This window comes from Nomascus leucogenys, chromosome 24, assembly GCF_006542625.1.
Source record: "Nomascus leucogenys isolate Asia chromosome 24, Asia_NLE_v1, whole genome shotgun sequence".
Lineage (NCBI taxonomy): Eukaryota > Metazoa > Chordata > Mammalia > Primates > Hylobatidae > Nomascus > Nomascus leucogenys.
This window is the reverse complement of record NC_044404.1, coordinates 16,033,182-16,053,633: the sequence shown is the minus strand read 5'-3', so window position 1 is coordinate 16,053,633 and position 20,452 is coordinate 16,033,182. Positions and strand designations below refer to the sequence as shown.

The 20,452-nt window shown below is 50.3% G+C and overlaps 1 pseudogene; it reads right to left on the bottom strand.

Annotated features, from left to right (window-relative positions):
* LOC101178197 overlaps window positions 1–19,713 on the bottom strand; it is a 41,570-nt pseudogene extending 21,857 nt beyond the window's left edge.
* Between the last annotated feature and the right edge of the window lie 739 nt (window positions 19,714–20,452).

Sequence of the window (20,452 nt, the reverse complement as noted above, 5' to 3'; positions counted from 1 at the left end):
TCACGAAAACCTCTGCCTCCCAGGTTCAAGCGATTCTCCTGCCTCAGCCTCCCAAGTAGCTGGGATTATAGGCATGCACAACCATGCCCGGCTGATTTTGTATTTTTTTTTTTTAGTAGAGACGGGGGTTTCTCCATGTTGGTCAGACTGGTCTCGAACTCTTGACCTCAGGTGATCCGCCCACCTCGGCCTCCGAAAGTGCTGGGATTACAGGTGTGAGCTACTGTGCCTGTACCCAACTAACTTCTTGTATTTTTTATAGAGACAGGGTTTCACCATGTTGCCCAGGCTGGTCTTAAACTTCTGATCTCTAGCAATCCACTTATGTTGGCCTCCCAAAGTGCTGGGATTATAGGTGTGAGCCACCACACTGGCATTATTCTTTAAAAAATATATTATGACCGGGCACTGTGCATAACAAAACAAAGCAAATGCATGTACATACTAAAAAATGGTAGCTGCTGCCACCTCACCTGGCCCTTTTTAATTAAGAAAAAAACTTGGCCGGGCGCGGTGGCTCACACCTGTAATTCCAGCACTTTGGGAGGCCGAGGCGGGCGGATCACAAGGTCAAGAGATTGAGACCATCCTGACCAACATGGTGAAACCCCATCTCTACTAAAAATACAAAAAATTAGCTGGGCGTGGTGGTGTGTGCCTATAGTCCCAGCTACTCGGGAGGCTGAGGCAGGAGAATCGCTTGAAACCACCAGAAGGTGGAGGTTGCAGTGAGCCGAGATCGCGTCACTGCACTCCAGCCTGGGCAACGAGAGCAAAACTCCATCTCAAAAAAAAAAAGAAAAAAAACTTTTTCAGTCAGGACCTCACTATGTTCCCCAGGCTGGTCTCGAACTCCTGGCCTCAAGCAGTTCTGCCAAAGAACTAGTGGTGTGAGCCACCACACCTGGCCTCAAACTTTTTTTAAAACAAAAATGGGGCTGGGTGCGGTGACTCATGCCTGTAATCCCAGCAATTTGGGAGGCCAAGGTGGGCAGATTGTTTGAGGTTGGGAGTTTAAGACCAGCCTGGCCAACATGGCAAAACTCCATCTCTACTAAAAATACAAAAATTAGCCAGGCGTGGTGGCACACGCCTGTAATCCTGGCTACTCGGGAGGCTGAGGCGGGAGAATCACTTGAATCTGGGAGGTGGAAGTTGCAGTGAGCCGAGATCACACCACTGCACTCCAGCCTGGGTGACAGAGCAAGACTCCTAAAAAAAAAAAAAAAAAAAAAAAAAAACCTGCATACCATTCTGTCACTTGCTTTTTTACTTACTACCTCAAAATGTTGAGGTTCATTCATCAAACAAATATTTAGTTAGCCCTTAAATGTGTGCTCAGAAGCTAGGGACCCAGCAGTGCCCTTGCCTTCAAAGGATTTTCATTGCGGTGGAGGGGACAGACGATAGACAACAAGCAAGTACTAAAGACAAGAGGGAAATGACAGGTGACAGACAGGTTAATAGAGCCTAGGCTCAGTGGCTCACGCCTGTAATCCCAACACTTTGGGAGGCCGAGGCGGGTGGGTCACCTGAGGTCAGGAGTTCAAGATCAGCCTGGCCAATAACCCATTTCTACTAAAAGTACAAAAATTATCCAGGCATAGTGGCACGTGCCTGTGGTCCCAGCTACTCGGGAGGCTGAGGCAGGAGAATTGATTAGACCTGGGAGGCGGTGAGGTTGCAGTGAGCCAAGATTGAGCCACTGCACTCCAGCCTGGGTGGCAGAGTGATACTTCATCTCAAAAAAAAAAAAAAAAAAACAAAAAATTAATAGGAAGGCAGCCTATATGGTCTGGTGTCATCTTTTAGCAATTCCATGAAGTACAATGGAGTTTCCAGGTTTTCTGTGTGACAAAGGGATGCTGCTTTGTCACTTTTTTTTTTTTTCTTTTGAGGCAGGGTCTTACCCTGTAGCCCAGACTGGAGAGCAGTGATGCGATCACAGCTCACTGCAGCCTCGAACTCTTAGGCTCAGGGGATCCTCCCACCTCCTGAGTAGCTGAGACCACAGGTACATGCCACTGTACCTGGCTAATTTTCGTATTTTTTGTAGAGACAAAGTCTCACTGATGTTGCCCAGGCCGGTCTGGAATTCCTGGGCTCAAATAATCCTCGCGCCTTGGTCACCCAAAATGTTGGGATTACAGGCGTGAGCCACTATGCCCAGCTGAACCTTGATATTTAAATAGTGGTCTGGAGACCAGCAGCACTGACATCCCCTGGGAGGTTGTTAGAATTGTAGAATTTCAGGTCTCACCTCAGACCTATTGATTGAGCATTTGCATATTAACAAGATTCACAGGTGATTTGTATGCACATTTCAGTTTGAGAAGGACTGGTTTAGAATGGAAGATAAAAAATGGCAGATAAGGCCGGGCACGGTGGCTCATGCCTGTAATCGTGGCACTTTGGGAGGCTGAGGCAGGAGGATCACAAGGTCCGGAGTTCAAGACCAGCCTGGCCAACATGGAGAAACCCCGTCTCTACCAAAATAATAATAATAATAATAATACAAAAATTAGCCGGGCGCAGTGGTGGGAGCGTGTAATCCCAGCTACTCGGGAGGCTGAGGCAGGAGAATCGCTGGAACCTGGGAGGCAGAGGTTGCAGTGAGCCAAGATTGTGCCAGTGCACTCCAACCTAGGCAACAAGAGCAAGACTCCATCTCAAAAAAAAAAAAAAAAAAAAAAAAGGCAGATAAAGTGTTAAATACCTTCAGTTCAATTAGGGATTGATAAGAGACGGTGTGACCTAAAACATTCTTCTGGGTTGAATTTGGCCTTGTTGCCTGAACTGTCACCCATTGTGGTGTTTATCCTCTTAGGGAAGAGAACTCCAAAGACCAGGTCATTTCCTTAATTTGCTTCTCTCACCAGGTGTGGGAATCCAGATTGCCTCAAAATCTTGAGCTGTTAAGGCTGGGAAGAGCCTGAGAGGTCATCAGTTCAGCTCAATCCTTAGCTGCTGCCCTGCCCACTTCTGCCCACCCCCATCTCACAGGCGAGGCTCTGGGAAGGGCAGTGGTTTGCTCAAACCACAAATCAGCCCAGGGCTGGCCACAGTCCTGGGTCCCAGCCAGTAGTTATCTTTTCTCTAAGTTTTGGTCCATTATTTTTTTATCTTATGGATTCAACCTATCTTTTTAGAAAAATGAATTTTAGAAACATATATGGGTTCATATTAGAAAAGTATCATTGTAGCAGGATGAGCCGCAGACAAGAACCCCTCAGACACCGAGTTGTAGAAGGAAAGGGCCTTATTCAGCTGGGAGCATTGGCGGACTCACGTCTCCAAAAACCAAGCTCCCCGAGTGAGCAATTCCTGTCCCTTTTAAGGGCTTACAACTCTAAGGGGGTCCACGGGAGAGGGTCGTGATCGATTGAGCAAGCAGGGGGTACGTGACTGGGGGCTGCATGCACCGATAATCAGAACGGAAAGGAACAGGACAGGGATTTTCACGATGCTTTTCCATACAGTGTCTGAAATCTATAGATAACACAAGCAGTTAGGTCAGGGGCTGATTTTTAACTCCAGGCCCAGGGCGCAGTGCTGGGCTATCTGCCTGTGGATTCCATTTATGCCTTTTAGTTTTTACTACTTCTTTCTTTGGAGACAGAAATTGGGCATAAGACAATATGAGGGGTGGTCTCCTCCTTTATCATGTGCTTACTGTAAAAAAATCAGAGTTGGGCACAGTGGCTCACACCTGTAATCCCAGCACTTTGGGAGGCTGAGGCCGGAGAATCACTTGAGCCCAGGAGTGCAAGACCAGCCTGAGCAACACAGTGAGACCCTGTCTCTACAAAAATAAAAATAAAAAAATAAAAAATTAGCCAGGCAAGATGGTGTGCGCCTATGGTCCAGCCTAGTCAAGAGGCTGAGGCTGGAGGATCGCTTGAGCCCAGAAGGTCAAGGCTGCAGTGAGCCATGATCGCACCATTGCACTCCAGCCTGTGTGACAGAATGAGACCCTGTCTCAAAAAAAAAAAAAAAAAAGCTTTAAAAGGGTGAATTTTGTATGTGTGAATTATATCTCAATAAAGCTGTTATTAAAAAAAAAAAAAAAAGCAGGCCACCAGGCACGGTGGCTCACACCTGTAATCCCAGCACTTTGGGAGGCTGAGGTGGGCAGATCACCTGAGGTCAGGAGTTTGAGACCAACCTGGCCAACACGATGAAACCCCATCTTTACTAAAAATACAAAAATTAGTGGGAATAGTGGTGGGTGACTGTAATCACAGCTACTCGGGAGGCTGAGTCAGGAGAATCGCTTGAGCCTGGGAGGCAGAAGTTGCAGTGGGCCAAGATCACTCCACTGCATTCCAGCCTGGGCAACAGAGTGAGACTCCATCTCAAAAAAAAAAAAAGCTAGAGAGAAGAAAGTAAAATATCCTGAGTCACCCAACCCCAGACTGCCCACAAGTAGCCACTCATTCATTCCACAAATACTCTCTGAGGGCCTGTTCTGTGCAGGCTATGTGCCAAGGGTTTACACCCTAGGAGCAGTGCCACCCCAGTATCTGTCCCCCGTGACCAGTGACTGCCCCTCCTCTGTAATATCTATTGACTCACCTCTCTGACCTCACCTCATTTCTTTCCTCCAGTGCCCTGGCTCCAGCAGTCCATGGATCCTGCCCCCTTCCCATGTCCCTCAGCCTGCCTGCCCTCTGTGTCCTCCCTGCCCAGCCTACAGTTCATGGTCAGGCCCCACCCCCACCCCCTCCTGCGGTCCTGACAAAACCCCAACACTGGTCAGTCCCACTGCTCCACCTCCGCCGCATCTGCACCTGCACTTGGGCAGCTAAATGTCACACCACCTTGCCAGCTGCTTCCCTTTCAACTCATGACACAAAACCCAAGAGGGCCCTTAGCGGATGTAAGGATCATTCACTGTCCCCATGACCCTTGCACCCCTCTTTTCTCCTCTCTATAAAATAAGGGTGATAATATTTCTGTCTCCTGGGGCTGTTGGCAGCATTAGTAGTAGGTCCTTGCTCAGGGGCAGCTACTGGGGTTATTTCCTCTGGTCCTCAGTCCAAGAGTTCCCTGGTGTCTTGGTGTCCGTGGAGTCCCACCCTGCGGTCATTTATTTCGTTCCACTGGTTGGGCAGGCATGGGCTCTCTGCCAGATCTGATCATCCTCCCAGAGACAGGAGGGAACAGAACGTGGCACCAGGCAGTAAAACGCATGGCTGAGCTCAGCAGGAGGGGGAAGCTTCCAACTTCCTGCAGCAAATGTCCTAGGTGATAGGTCAAGTCTGACCCCGCCAGTGGGGCCAACATGGAAACTTACTAGGGCCTTGAAAACGTGTGTGTTGGAGTTCAGAGAGGAGTGGAGACAGCTGGCATCCCAGTCTGGACCCACAGGGCAGGGCAGGGAGAGGAGATGGCCCCGCCTCCAGGAATCCAGGCCACACCTCCCTCCAGGGACCTGAGATCAAAGCCGGGAGGACGGAGGAGTGTGAACTTTGCACCCAGTGACTCACTGCATCCCCCTAGGGCAAGTGCTCTCACCCGTGCAGAATCCCGCCCTCCTTGCCACTGACAGGACCATCTGCACTGGGTCAGCCTATGAGCAACACTGACCTGATTCACCTGCACGCCTTCATTCCTCCACCTTCATCCTCCTCCACGTAGAGGTGATCAGATGTTTGCAGGTGCCTGCCTGTGTTTACAAGTAGGTCTTGGAAGATAAGACAGGCAGTGGGAGGGGTGGGAAAGCCCTGTTTTGGCAGTCAGGACACCCAGGGCTTGGCCACTAACCAGCTGTGTGAGCTCGGCCGGTCTCACACCCTCTTTGGGCCCCAGCCACCACCTCTGTGGTGGTGGTTATGGGCAGTTGGACTCGATGGCAAGTTCATCTGCCCTACCGGCTTGGGGTTCTACCGGCTTGGGGTTCTTCCTTCTCACCGTTGCCCCCGTGGGAAAAAGCCCCAACCCCGGCACAGAGTCTAGGAAGCCTTGCTGCTTTGGTTCCTGCCTGAGGCTGGCCCTCATCCTGCCACTTCCCACATGCTCAGCCACATTCAGCTGTGCCCAGCTCAGAGAGCAAGCGCCTGGATAGCTCTCGTCCCAGAGCCTCGCCTGGCTGACCCCTGCACACCCTTTAGGCCCAGCTCTGACATCACTTTCTCCGTGGCCTGCCCTCCTGGACTCCTGGCTGTGCCTCCCCAGCACGGACTGTTCTCTTTTCTCCTTTTTCCATTAAACTGAGCTCTGTGCCAAGGGCAGTGACTGGCAGATGGGAGGGGTCAATGAGTATTTTATTAATGAGTGAATGAATGAATGAACAAATGAATGAATGAAGTGGGATCTCTAGGCACACTGGAGTGGAGCCATTGTTTGCTTTCTGCCCATGGGACTTGATCTGAAGCCATCTCAGGGTGGGCCATTGGGAGTTCTACCCTGCCAAGGAGGGGTTGCTGGTCAGAGGAGTGCTGGAAGGTGGGGGGTGCTGGGGGAAAGGGTGCAGATTTGCAAGGGAGGTTCTGGCTGAGCTCCCTGCATGCCACAGCCCATCTGAGCAGTCCTGGGAAGCCCCAAGCTGCCAGGCCCATGACTCACAGGCCCCAGAGAGCATTCTTAACCCTCCCTGACCCCCCATCTGTCTTCTGATTGGGCCCTCAGGGTAACCCCTCATGGGTTTCTCTCCTGCTTCAGCTAGTCCCTCCCTGTGGTCTGAAGTTTGGGATCCTGCTAACTGTAAAGGACCAGTTCAGGATTCCTGGGTCATATTGTGTTTTTTGTTTGTTTGTTTGTTTGTTTGAGACAGAGTTTTGCTTTTGTTGCCCAGGCTGGAGTGCAGTGGCACAATCTCAGCTTACCGCAACCTCCGCCTCCCAGGTTCAAGCGATTCTCCTGCCTCAGCTTCCTGAGTAGCTGGGATTACAGGCATGAGCCACCATGCCCGGCTAATTTTGTATTTTTAGTAGAGACGGGGTTTCTCCATGTTGGTCAGGCTGATCTCGAACTCCTGACCTCAGGTGATCCACCCTCCTCAGCCTCCCAAAGTGCTAGGATTACAGGCATGAGCCACCGCACCTGGCCATAATTTTTTTTTTTTTTTTAAGACAGAGTTTCGCTCTTGTTGCACAGGCTAGAGTGCAATGGCACAATCTCGGCTCACCACAATCTCCGCCTCCCGGGTTCAAGTGATTCTCCTGCCTCAGCCTCCCGAGTAGCTGGGAGTACAGGCATGCGCCACCACCCCGGCTAATTTTGTATTTTTAGTAGAGATGGGGTTTGTCCATGTTGGTCAGGCTGGTCTTGAACTCCTGACCTCAGGTGATCTGCCTGCCTCGGCCTCCTAAAGTGCTGGGATTACAGGCATGAGCCACCGCGCCCGGCCTAATTTTTTGTGTTTTTAGTAGAGATGGGGTTTCACCATGTTGGCCAGTCTGGTCTCAAACTCTAGACCTTAGGTGATCCACCTGCCTCGGCCTCCCAAAGTGCTGGGATTACAGGCGTGAGCCACCGTGCCCGGCCCGTATTGTGTTTTCTTGAGGAATCCTTGCTGTGTTTATGGATTCCTCAGGAATCTATAACCCAGAGAGGGTGTGAGACTGGCCAAGCTCACACAGCTGGTTAGTGGCCAAGCCCTGGGTGTCCTGACTGCCAAAACAGGGCTTTCCCACCCCTCCCACTGACTGTCTTATCTTCCAAGACCTACTTGTAAACACAGGCAGGCACCTGCAAACATCTGATCACCTCTGTGAGGAGGAGGATGAAGGTGGGAAGGAAAAAAATTACCACTCATACTAGGGGAAGGTCACTCTGATTTTCTGAGACCCCTCACCATCCCCTTCCTACTTCGCACTTGTCTCCCACATGCTATAGAAATTGGGTCAGGTCCCCCACTCCTCTTCTCTGCCTTCTTCTCAGTCAGTGGGCCCCTCCCCCTTGTCCAGACACGACTCCCCTCTCAGCCCAACTTTCCTGTTAGCAGAAGAGTGTGTGATGGCCTCCTGTCACCCCCTTGTTCTTACATCATCAGTGAGAGGCAGGGCATCCAGGAGCTCAGGCTCAAAGGCTTTCCCCTTTATCCCGTTAGTTTGTTAGATAAGAAACTTTTGATTTCAAAATAACTTTAGATTTACTGAGGCTGGGCATGGAGGCTCACACCTGTAATCCCAGCACTTTGGGAGGCCGAGGTGGGCGGATCACGAGGTCAGGAGATCAAGACCATCCTGACCAACATGGTGAAATCCCGTCTCTACTAAAATACAAAAAATTAGCCAGGCGTGGTGGTGTGTGACTGTAGTCGCAGCTACCTGGGAGGCTGAGGTAGGGGAATTGCTTGAACCTGGGAGGCGGAGGTTGCAGTGAGCCAAGATCACGCCACTGCACTCTAGCCTGGTGACAGAGCAAGACTCTGTCTAAAAAAAAAAAACAAACAACAGCCGGGCGCGGTGGCTCATGCGTGTAATCCCAGCACTTTGGGAGGCCGAGGCAGGCAGATCATGAGGTCAGGAGATGGAGACCATCCTGGCTAACACAGTGAAACCTCATCTCTACTAAAAATACAAAATATTAGCCGGGCGTCGTGGCGGGCGCCTAAAGTCCCAGCTACTCAGGAGGCTGAGGCAGGAGAATGGCATGAACCCGGGAGTTGGAGCTTACATTGAGCCGAGATCGCGCCACTGCACTCCAACCTGGGTGACAGAGCGAGACACTGTCTCAGAAAAAAAAAAAAATCTCACTCAACTATGGCACATTTGTCCAAACTAGGAAACTGACATTGGTACAACGTGACTCACCAAACTCTAGACCTTATTGGGATTTCACCAGATTTTCCATTAATGTCCTTTCTTCCTTTCCAGAATCCATCCAGGAAACCACATGACATTTGGTCATCTGCCATTGCATTCCTTTACGTGTATGATCAAGGTAATAATTCTCTCTGTTTTGCGGGTGAGGAAAAAAGTAATTCAGTGGCCAAGGGATTGCCCTGTCACATACATCTAGGAGGCTAAGGCAGTGGAATAAAGGGTTTAGGACTTGGCTAAATATAGAGCCGGAATCTATGTGGTGTGACCTTGAGCCTTCGTCTCCCTGTGTGAACGATGGGATCATAGATCATTCCTTCCTTCTAGGCAGCGGTGGGGACTAAATGAGATAATACATATGGGCATATGCATGCCCACGAAATGGTAGTTGCTGCTGTTGTTATTACTGTCAGTATCGTCATCAACGAGCCTTGATCCCAGGCAGGCTTCCTAACTCCTGAAACCTAGCTTCCTGTTCAGCATAGTCAATCATCCCACCTCTCCAGCCTCACCCCAAACAAGACAGACAAGAGCTCAGAAAATAAACGTCAGTTTTTGACACCCTTCCTCACCCTCAAAACTTAAAGACATTGTGTCTCAAGGTCAAATAACTGGCTAGGAGCTTAACCAGAGAGAGAGTCTAGTTTTTTTTTTTTTTTTTTTTGTAGAGATGGGGTCTCACTCTGCTGCCCAGGCTGGAATAGAACTCCTGGGCTCAAGTGATTCTCCTGCCTCGGCTCCCAAAGTGCTGGGATTATAGACATGAGCCACTTCACCCAGCCCGAGAATCTAGGTCTTGCTAAGACCTTGTCCCATCCACTGGGCAGAACCCCTCCCTCTTGTCTTTCTCCTCCCCTCCCCTCCCTTCTCGTTCAGAGATCGCTCTGGGGAACAGAGGCCACCGGCCAGCTGCTCTTAATTCCACCTCATGGGATGCCCTGCAAGGGACCCCACTGCCTCCTCTGGCCTAAAGGAGCTGCCATAAACACCTGATGACACCTGATGAAGGAAGTGTTGCAAGGTCACTTTCATTTTCAAAAAAAGGTAAAATCATGACTCCCACACAGATAGAAAATGAATAGGTATTAACCATTTTATTTAACTCATAAGGGAGCCAGGTGATGTTATAACCAGCCAAAAGGGCAGCTAAGGGCCAGGCGCAGTGGCTCACGCCTGTAATCCCAACACTTTGGAAGGCCGAGGCAGGTGGATTGCCTGAGGTCAGGAGTTCAAGACCAGTCTGGCCAACATGGTGAAACCCCGTCTCTACTAAAAATACAAAAATTAGCTGGGCATCATGGCACATGCCTGTAATCCCAGCTACTTGGGAGGCTGAGGCAGGAGAATCGCTTAAACCCGGGAGGCGGAGTTTGCAGTGAGCCAAGATCATGCCACTGTGCTCTGCTCCAGTCTGGGTGACAGAGCGAGACTCTGTCTCAAAAAAAAAGGGGTGGGGGGACAGCTAAGAACAGTCACATTCATAGGTCAGAAATATTGAAATGAATGTGCAAATGAAAACTGGTTTTTCAACAAGAGAGCGAGGGAGAACCTCTACTAGACAGGGCAATATATCATTTACCTACAATTTACAGAGCTGGAAAGTCACTCAAAGACAATAAAAGGCTAGAATCTGATAACCAGGAAGGGTGTGCTGGGTGTAGATAGTGCATTATTTTCCACTGAATCACATACATTTTTTTCTGCAGAAGGAAGGTTATGAGCAGGGTGTACTCCAGAGTCTCTCTAATCTGATACTCACTCTCTGAGAATTAGTATGAGTCATACAGGATACAAGGACCTTTCTGGATGGATTGGGAAAATTATATCTCACTTGCAAGCAAGAGACCTGCAGTCTAAACTCCCCCTCTTAAGATGCAGGTCTTGGCCTGGGGTGGTGGCTCACACGTGAATCCTAGCACTTTGGGAGGCCAAAGCAGGAGGATCACTTGAGCTCAGGAGTTCAAGACCAGCCTGGGCAACATAAGAGAGACCTCATCTCTTAAAAAAAAAAAAAAAAAAAAAAAAAAAAGATGCAGGTCTTAGCTGGGCATGGTGGCTCACTCCTGTAATCCCAGCACTTGGGAGGCCAAGGCAGGAGGATTGCTTGAGGCCAAGAGTTCCAAACCAGCCTGAGCAACATGGTAAAACCCTGTCTTTACAAAAAATTTAAAAAATTAGTCAGGTGTGGTGGTGCATGCTTGGGGTCCCAGCTACTTGGGAGGCTGAGGTAGGAGGACTGCTTGAGCCCAGGACATCATCAAAGCTGCAGTGAGCTGTATTTGCACCACTGCCCTCCAGCCTGGGCAACAGAGTGAGACTCTGTCTCAAAAAAAAAAAAAAAAAAAAAAAGATGCAGAGTTCAAGACATTAAAGATTTTTTCAGTTGGACATTGGCACCTGTGTTACACGATGGGTTCTGAAACATTCTAGAATATGGATTTCTGTAGTGGGTCTGTAGTGGAGGACTATAGAGTTTTCACTGGACCTGCTTTGATCCTGTCTCTGCTGTGCAGCCTTGTGCGGTTATACCAGCTCTCTAATGTGCAGCTTCCTCCTCTTTGGCAATGTCAAAATTGCTACTTCATAGATTATTTTGTTACATAAACTGTACATTAAAGTGAGGAGAACATTTTTTGGAAAATGTCCTCAGTCCCTGCAATTCTTCCTTATCAGCTCAGCCTCCTCCCCTCTCCCCATCCCTCCATTCAATTCCCCGTTTCCACCATTTGTCTCTCTAGCAGGGTAGGGAGGGGCTTGGGTTGCCCTAGAGGGGCTGGCCTGTGACCTGTGCTGGGTGAAGTTCACACCTGGGTGTGCCCTCGGGAAAGGGGCCTCTGGGGACAGGGTGACAATCGGAAAGGCTCAGGGCTCCCCAGTGCACCATGCTGTCCTTTGTCCCAGCTCTGATTCTGTGCTTACTGTGCCCAGGTTCCCAGGTATGGAATTGCAGGGTAGCAGCATGGGGACTTCCAGGTGGGCCCCTCCTAGCAGGTGGGGGTTTGAGCCAATGAAGGATTCAGTCTCCTGACATAGGTCTCCCTCCACAAGGGCATGTCTCTAGGATAGAGGCAGCAATTCCACAGCCATATCACTCACTTTCTAGTTTTTTGTTTTGTTTTGTTTTTGAGACACGGTCTCGCTCTGTGGCCCAGGCTGGAGTGCAGTGGCGTGGTGCGATCTCAGCTTACTGCAACCTCTGCATCCCAGGCTCAGGTGAATCTCCCAACTCAGTTTCCCAAGTAGCTGAGACCACAGGTGCTCACCACCACGCCCGCCTGATTTTTCTATTTTTAGTAGAGATGGAGTTTCTCCACGTTGCCCAGGCTGGACACTCTTTCTTTTTCTTTTCTTTTTTTTCCACCGGTTGTCAAGTGACCTTTTATTGAAATATTTTCCTTTCTGCTTCTTAACTGGCTGGGCATTCCACAGCACCACTGTTGATGTCATCTATGATTTCATGAGGGTAGCGGCCATCAACATTACAGCCCACCGACTGGGCAGTCCCCAGGGTCTCTTTAATGGTTCCAGAGAGTTCCCTGGCTAAAGATCGGTGCCGCATGTGTCAAGCAATGTTGACGATCTCATTAAAAGTGATATTCCCACTGTGTTTAATGTTTTTCTGTTTCTTTCTGTCTCTTAGTGGTTCCCTGAGGGCTTTGATGATCAGCGTAGAGGCAGAATGCACCACCTCAATCTGGGCCTGTCTGTTCTGAATGGTCATTTTCACTGTAATCCTCAGGCCCTTCCGGTAACCCGTTGTCTTGGCAATGTTATCACCAACCTTTTTTGGAGACAGACCCAGGGGGCCGATCTTGGGGGCCAGCGCAGAAATGGCACCGACTTCACCTCCAGTGCACCTCAGGTATATGACTTTGATCTCGCTGGGGTCAAACTTACGGCATGGTGGAGGCAGCTGGTGTGGGATGAACCCGGATTTGGGACAACCGAAGAAAGTTGCACCCTGGTCTCCTTCTCTCTCTCTCTCTCTTTTTTTTTTTTTTTTGAGACAGAGTCTTTTTCTGAGAGCGAGTCTAGCTCTCTTGCCCAGGCTGGAGTGCAGTGGCATGATCTTGGCTCACTGCAACCTCCGCCTTCCGGGTTCAGGCGATTCTCCTGTCTCAGCCTCCTGAATATCTGGGACTACAGGCACATGCCACCATGCCCGGCTAATTTTTGTATTTTTAGTAGAGACGAGAGTCTCACCATATTGGTCAGGCTGATCTCGAACTCCTGACCCCAGGTGATCCACCGGCCTCTGCCTCCCAAAGTGCTGGGATTACAGGCGTAAGCCACCGTGCCTGGCCCAGGCTGGACACTTTCTAATTTTGCAATCTGTTCTCTCCTCTCAGCCTCACTGCAACCATGCGTGGTGGGTGGGCCGGAATGACCCTTCCCCTCTTGCAGTTTGGAGAAGTTGAGGACCCGGGTGAGCCCTGAAATCATTCATGCCTGGGCTCCCCGTTCGCCGGCCCATGCTGCCCTCTAGTGGTTGTGTGCGCACCTGCCTTTAAGGAGTCCAGGACAGCCGGGACAACCAGCTCATCTGCAGACAGCAGTGGCCAGCCTTCCCAGGCTGTGCAGGGGACCCTAGGCAGGGACCGTCCCCCTCAGGACCTCTCCAGCACTGCATGCCTTCACCAGCTCCTCTTCCTGTCTCGCAGCATCTGGTTTAGATGCATAGATAGATGTATTATATACGTATATTTTAATTGTGCTAAAATACATGTAAAATTTACCATCGCAACTAACCGTACAGTTTCATGGCATTAAGTACATTCACACTGTTGGGCAACCATCACCACCATACATCTCCAGAACTATTTTTTTTTTTTTTAAGACAGAGTCTTACACTGTCACCCAGGCTGGAGCGCAGTGGTGCGATCTTGGCTCACAACAACCTCTGCCTCCTGGGTTCAAGTGATTCTCCCACGTCAGCCTCCCAAGTAGCTGGGACTACAGGTGCCCGCCACCCCACCTGGCTAGTATTTTATTCTATTTTATTTTTGAGATGGACTCTCGCTCTGTCACCCAGGCTGGAGTGCAGTGTTGCGATCTCAGCTCACTACAGGCTCTGCCTCCTGGGTTCAGACCATTCTCCTGCCTCAGCCTCCCGAGTAGCTGGGACTACAGGCGCCCGCCACCACACCCGGCTAATTTTTTGTATTTTTAGTGGAGACAGGGTTTCACCCTATTAGCCAGGATGGTCTCAATCTCCTGACCTCGTGATCCGCCCGCCTCGGCCTCCCAAAGAGCTGGGATTACAGGCGTGAGCCACTGCGCCCGGCCCCCACCTGGCTAATTTTTGTATTTTTAGAGAGACAAGGTCTCACCGTGTTGGCCAGGCTGGTCTCGAACTCTGGCCAGCTTTTTTTTTTTTTTTTTTTGACAGGGTCGGTCTCTGTCACCCAGGCTGGAGTGCGACTTCGACGTCCCAGGCTCAGATGACCCTCTTACCTTAACCACTAGAGTAGCTGGAACTACGGGCGCATGCCACCATGCCTGGCTAATTTTTTGTAGAGTAAGGGTTTTGCCATGTTGCCCAGGCTGGTCTTGAATTCCTGGGCCCCAGCGATTCGCCTGCCTTGGCCTCCCAAAGTGCTAGGGTTACAGGTGTGAGTGCCCGGCCTCCAGAACGCTATTCTCCTTCCCAAACTGAAACTCTGCCCCCATGAAACACTAAGCTCCTCATTCCTATCTTCCCCCAGTTCCTGGAAACCTCTGTTCTACGTTGTCTTTATGAATCTGACTAGATACTCATATAAGTGGAATCATACAGTGTCTGTCCTTTTGTGTCTGCATATTTCATTGAGCACAATGTTGTCAAGGTATATTCACATTGTGGCATGTGTCGGAATGCCACCCTTTTTTTTTTTTTTGAGATGGAGTCTCGCTTTGTTGCCCAGGCTGGAGTGCAGTGGCACGATCTCAGCTCACCACAACCTCTGCCTCCTGGGTTCAAATGATTCTTCTTCCTCAGCCTCCCCAGTAGCTGGGACTACAGGTGTGCACCACCATGCCTGGCTAATTTTTGTATTTTTAGTAGAGACGGGGTTTTACCATGTTGGGCAGGCTGGTCTTGAACTCCTGACCTCGTGATCCGCCTGCCTCAGCCTCCCAAAGTGCTGGGATTACAGGCGTGAGCCACCACGCGCGGCCTTTTTTTTTTTTAGATGGAGATCTCGCTCTGTCACCCAGGCTGTAGTGTAATGGCACGATCTCGGCTCACTGCAACCTTTACCTCCTGGGTTCAAGCGATTCTCCTGCCACAGCCTCCTGAGTAGCTGGGATTACAGACATGTGCTACCACAGCTGGCTAATGGCTAATTTTTGTATTTTTAGTAGAGATGGGATTTCACCATTTTGGCCAGGCTGGTCTCGAACTCCTGACCTCAACTGATCCACCTGCCTCGGCCTCCCAAAGTGCTGGGATTACAGATGTGAGCCACTGCACCCAGCCTGCCATCCTTTTTAAGGTTGAAGAATCTTCCATTGTCTGGAGAGACCACATCTTGTCATCCGTTCTTCCGTTCATGGACACTTGGTTCCTTCCCCCTTTTGGCTATTGTGAGTAATGCTGCTATGAACCTGGGTGCACAAATATCTCTTTGAATCTAAAGAATATATTTTATCTCTGCCAGTGAGTGTACCCAGAGGGAAGGGAAATCATCTTTGCCTGGGGTGTTCTGATTGTGCCTACACATGGCAGGCGCCCTCCAAGTGAGAGCAGAGAAAAGGATGAAAAGAGGAATGAAGTTTGGTTGGGAGGGTGGTGGTGGGGGAGGTGAATACACACTATTGAGTGCTCCCTAGAAGCATCCCCTTATGGAATGATTTTTACGCAGGCAGCCGGAAAGGCAGAGGCATCTCCTAGAATTTCATCCAGGTAACACCCCTCCAAATACACTCAAACAGAAGCATGCTAGGACATGAGGAATTACAAGGCTATACACACACACACACACACACACACACACATATACACACACACACACACACATACATATATACACATATACATACACACATATACACATACACACACACACACACACACATGTTTTTTTGTTGTTGTTTGTTTTGTTTTGTTTTGTTTTGAGACGGAGTTTCGCTCTTGTTGCCCAGGCTGGAGTGTAGTGGCGTGATCTTGGCTCACTGCAACCTCTGCCTCCCAGGTTCAAGCGATTCTCCTGTCTCAGCCTCCCGAGTAGCTGGGATTACAGGCGTGCGCTACCACACCCGGCTAATTTTGTATTTTTAGTAGAGACAGGATTTCTCCATGTTGGTCAGGCTGGTCTCAAACTCCCAACCTCAGATGATCTGCCCTCCTCAGCCTCCCAAAGTGCTGGGATTATAGGCGTGAGCCACCGCGTCTGGCCTAAGAAGGTTAAAGTCAAAAGCAACACCACTCAGCAGCTGTCCTGAACACGCATCTCAGGGCCACCCACACAAATGAGAATGTCCCCTGCAGCTGCTGCTGCGTCGCCCCCAATCACAGCTGTAGATATAAAGGGATCGAGTCACTGAACCATACAATCACCCCGCTTTCTGACAGCACATCCAGAGCAAACCCACACTTCCTTAAATCTTTCTCCAAATCCGATACCGGCACTAACACCGCTTTTGGAGATGCCCTGGCTTCCCCGCGCTGTGTGGCCTCCCTTGCCACAGCAAGCATAATAAACCCAAATTTGTTGACTGCAGGCGTGTTCCTGGTGGTCTGATTGACAGGCATCAACGTGACCATGGAGGGAGTGATGGCTAGAGAATTTCAGGGTTCACAAGATGAAGCCAGTGACTCATGAGCTAAGCTGAAATCTCTCAGCCTGATACTTCCCTTTCTATCACAGCAACCCTCCATGATAGATTAGAACTGTTCCAACTTGGCTGGGCATGGTGACTCACGCCTGTAATCCCAGCTATTTGGGAAGCCAAGGTGGGAGGATTGCTTGAGCCCAGGAGTTTGAGACCAGCCTGAGCAACATAGTGGGACTCCATCTCTATTTATTTATTTATTTATTTATTTATTTATTTATTTTTATTTTTTTATTTTTATTTTTTTGAGATGGAGTCTTGCTCTCGTTGCCCAGGCTGGAGTGCAATGGCGCAATCTCAGCTCACTGCAACCTCCACCTCCCAAGTACAAGGGATTCTCCTGTCCCAGCCTGTCAAGTAGCTCATATTACAGGCATGTGCCACCAGGCCCGGCTAACTTTTTTGTATTTAGTAGAGATGGGGTTTCATCATGTTAGTCAGGCTGGTCACAAACTCCTGACCTCAGGCGATCTACCCGCCTCGGCCTCCCAAAGTGCTGGGATTACAGGCATGTGCCGCCGTGCCCGGCCTCTATTTTTTTTTTTTTTTTTTTGAGACTGAGTCTCACTCTGTCACCAGGCTGGAATGCTATGGCGCAATCTCGGCTCACTGCAACCTCCGCCTCTCAGGTTTAAGCGATTCTCTTGCCTCAGCCTCCTGAGTACCTGGGATTACAGGTGCGCACCAACACACCCAGCTAATTTTTTTGTATTTTTAGTAGAGTCGGGGTTTCACCATGTTGGCCAGGATGGTCTTGATCTCTTGACCTCGTGATCCGCCCGCCTTGGCCTCCCAAAGTGTTAAAATTACAGGCATGAGCCACCACACCCGGCCTCTATTTTTATAATAAATATGTATATATATATATATATTTTTTTTTTTGAGACGGAGTCTTACTCTATCACCCAGGCTGGAGTGCAGTGGCGCAATCTCGGCTCACTGCAAGCTCTGCCGCCCAGGTTCAGCCGATTCTCCTACCTCAGCCTCCCAAGTAGCTGGGATAACAGGCGCCTGCCACCTTGCCTGGCTAATTTTTGTATTTTTAGTAGAGACAGGGTTTCACCATGTTGACCAGGCTGGTCTTGAACTCCTGACCTCGTGATCCGCCTGCCTCGGCCTCCCAAAGTGCTGGGATTACAGGTGTGAGCCATCAGGCTCAGCCAATAAATAAAATTTTTTTAAATTGCTCCAGATGAGAACATCAAGGCTGAGGATTACCAACTCGTCCACGCTATTGAGTACGGAGATAGGTCTGAGATCTGGGTGGCCTGTCACCAAGCCAGTGCTCTTTCAGGCCACCAACTCTCTCTGGGCCTGTGCTCACCAAGTGAGCCCAGGGGCCAGTGTGCAAGCTTGAAGAGGGAGAGCAGCCTGGTTCTGTGCAGGGAGCATGCCCTGGGGGTGAGTGGGTTTTTTTATTTTTGAGATGGAGTATCACTCTGTCACCCAGGCTGGAGCGCAGTGGCACAATCATGGCTCACTGCAGCCTCGACCTCCTGGGCTCAGGCGATCCTCTTACGTCAGCCTCCCAGGTAGCTGGGACTACAGGTGCACACCACCGTGCCTGGCTCATTTTTCATAGAGATGGGGTTTTGCCATGTTGACACAGCTGGTCTCAAACTCCTGAGCTCAAGCCATCCACCCATCTCGGCCTCCCAAAGTGCTGGCACTGCACCCAGCCTGACTGTTGATTCTTAATTTTTTGAATCTGTCTGTCACCCAGGCTGGAGTGCGGTGTTGTAATGTCAGCTCACTGCATCCTCTGCCTCCCAGGTTCAAGAGATTCTCCTGCCTCAGCCTCCCAAGTAGCTGGGACTAGAGGCATGCACCACCATGCCCAGCAAATTTTTGTATTTTTAGTAGAGGCGGTGTTTCACCATGTTGGCCAGGCTGGTCTGAAACTCCTGGCCTCAAGTGACCCGCCCACCTCAGCTTCCCAAAGTGCTGGGATTACAGGCATTGGCCACCACGCCCAGCATGAGTGCTAATTCTTAAAGCATTTGGCAGCCCTACTGAGGCCCCTGCAGCCAAACCCATCAGTGGTGGCCTATGTCCAGGAGAAGCACACCTGTGAGTTGGCCGGCCCCAGTCTCTGGTGCTGGGCATGAGGCAGGAAATGAGCCCCTCTGTCTGCTGAGCTGAGTGAGCCCCAGCACTCTTCAGACACTCCCGCCACAGCGAGCGGATGCCCAGCAAACATCTTTCCAGGGCTACTACCAAAGGCCAGCGTTTACCTGTGTGAGAGCTTACACACAACACAGAAGAGCTTCTAACACTTACGCATTTATTTTCATGTATAAGAAGAAAAACGTAACTAGCACGTGAACATGACTGCATGGATACACGGCTCACCACGAGGCTAAAGTCAGAAGTGAGTGAAAACAAAATAGCATGTTGATTTAAGTGAAATAACAGAACAGGAGGCCTTTGGTTATAACAATTGTGGAGGTGGTCTTCGAATGCAGGAGTTCGGGACTCCCTGCTCTAGGCTCAGGGCGAGACGCTGTGGTCTGGGCTGAAGCCCCTGGGGTTCTACAGAGAAGCCTGCCCAGTGCACGGCTCCTGTGGCATTCTCGTGGGAGCCTATGGGACAGGCTCTCACACGTGGGAGCGTGTGAGACCCGAGGGAGGAAAGCACATTCTGTTTAACTTGTCCATGTCCTACAAAATGTCTTACAAGTGATGAAGCAACAAAGATGACTCTCCTTCAAAGGGAACAAGAATCTTCCAGGTGTGGTCTTGAGGACGCAGGGGTTACAAGACAGGCTGGGCTGCAGGGCCCAAGTGGGACTTGAGGTCATAACCAGGGGACTGAAGGGACACCTGTCCTGGCACCTTACTGGAGAAGTGCTTGTTTGTGTTTGGGGGAGACGGGGTGCATGACCCAAGTCAAGGATGAAGGAGGAATGCTCAGCCCCTGCGCCCTATTCCCAGAACGTACCAGGCTCTCACCCCACGCCTGCTGACTCACCACAGCACCCAGGAGGAGGTGCCAGAAGGCAGGTGGGGGTATGTTGACATCCCGGGGTGTCTGAGGACCACCCTCTCCTCCTGGGCCTGGGCCCTGGCCCCACTTTGGCACCACACATTCCGGAGCGGGGAAGTCCATGGCTGTGCCCCCACTGGGTCCCATTCCTGTACATGTGCGAACCAAGGGGAGGTGTTTGCTATTATGCTCCCCACTAAATCTAAAGAATGTTAGTTCCCATCATTTCAACCTCAACATTTTCAAAAAGCACTTTTTTTTTTGGAGACAGTCTCGCTGTGTCTCCCAGGCTGGAGTGCAGTGGGGCCATGTCAGCTCACTGCAACCTCTGCCTCCCGGGTTCAAGCAATTCTCCTGCCTCAGCCTCCCAAGTAGCTGGGGTTATACGCACGCACCACCACACCCAGGCTAATTTTTGTATTTTTAGTAGAAACGGGGTTTTGCCGTGTTGGCCAGGTTGGTCTCAAACTCCTGACCTTAAGTGATCTGCCTGCCTTGGCCTCCCAAAGTGCTGGGATTACAGGCATGAGCCACCACGTCCGGCCTAAAAGGCACTTTTTTTTTTTCTTTTTGAGACGGAGTTTCCCTCTTGTCACCCAGGCTAGAATGCAATGGTGCAATCTCACTGCAAACTCTGCCTTCCAGATTCAGGCGATTCTCCTGCCTCAGCTTTCCCCAGTACCTGGGATTACAGGCACCTGCTACCATGCCCAGCTAATTTTTGTATTTTTAGTAGAGACAGGGTTTCTTTTTTTTTTGAGACGGAGTCTCGCTCTGTTGCCCAGGCTGGAGTGCAGTGGCGCAATCTTGGCTCACTGCAAGCTCCGCCTCCCGGGTTCACGCCATTCTCCTGCCTCAGCCTCTCCGAGTAGCTGGGACTACAGGC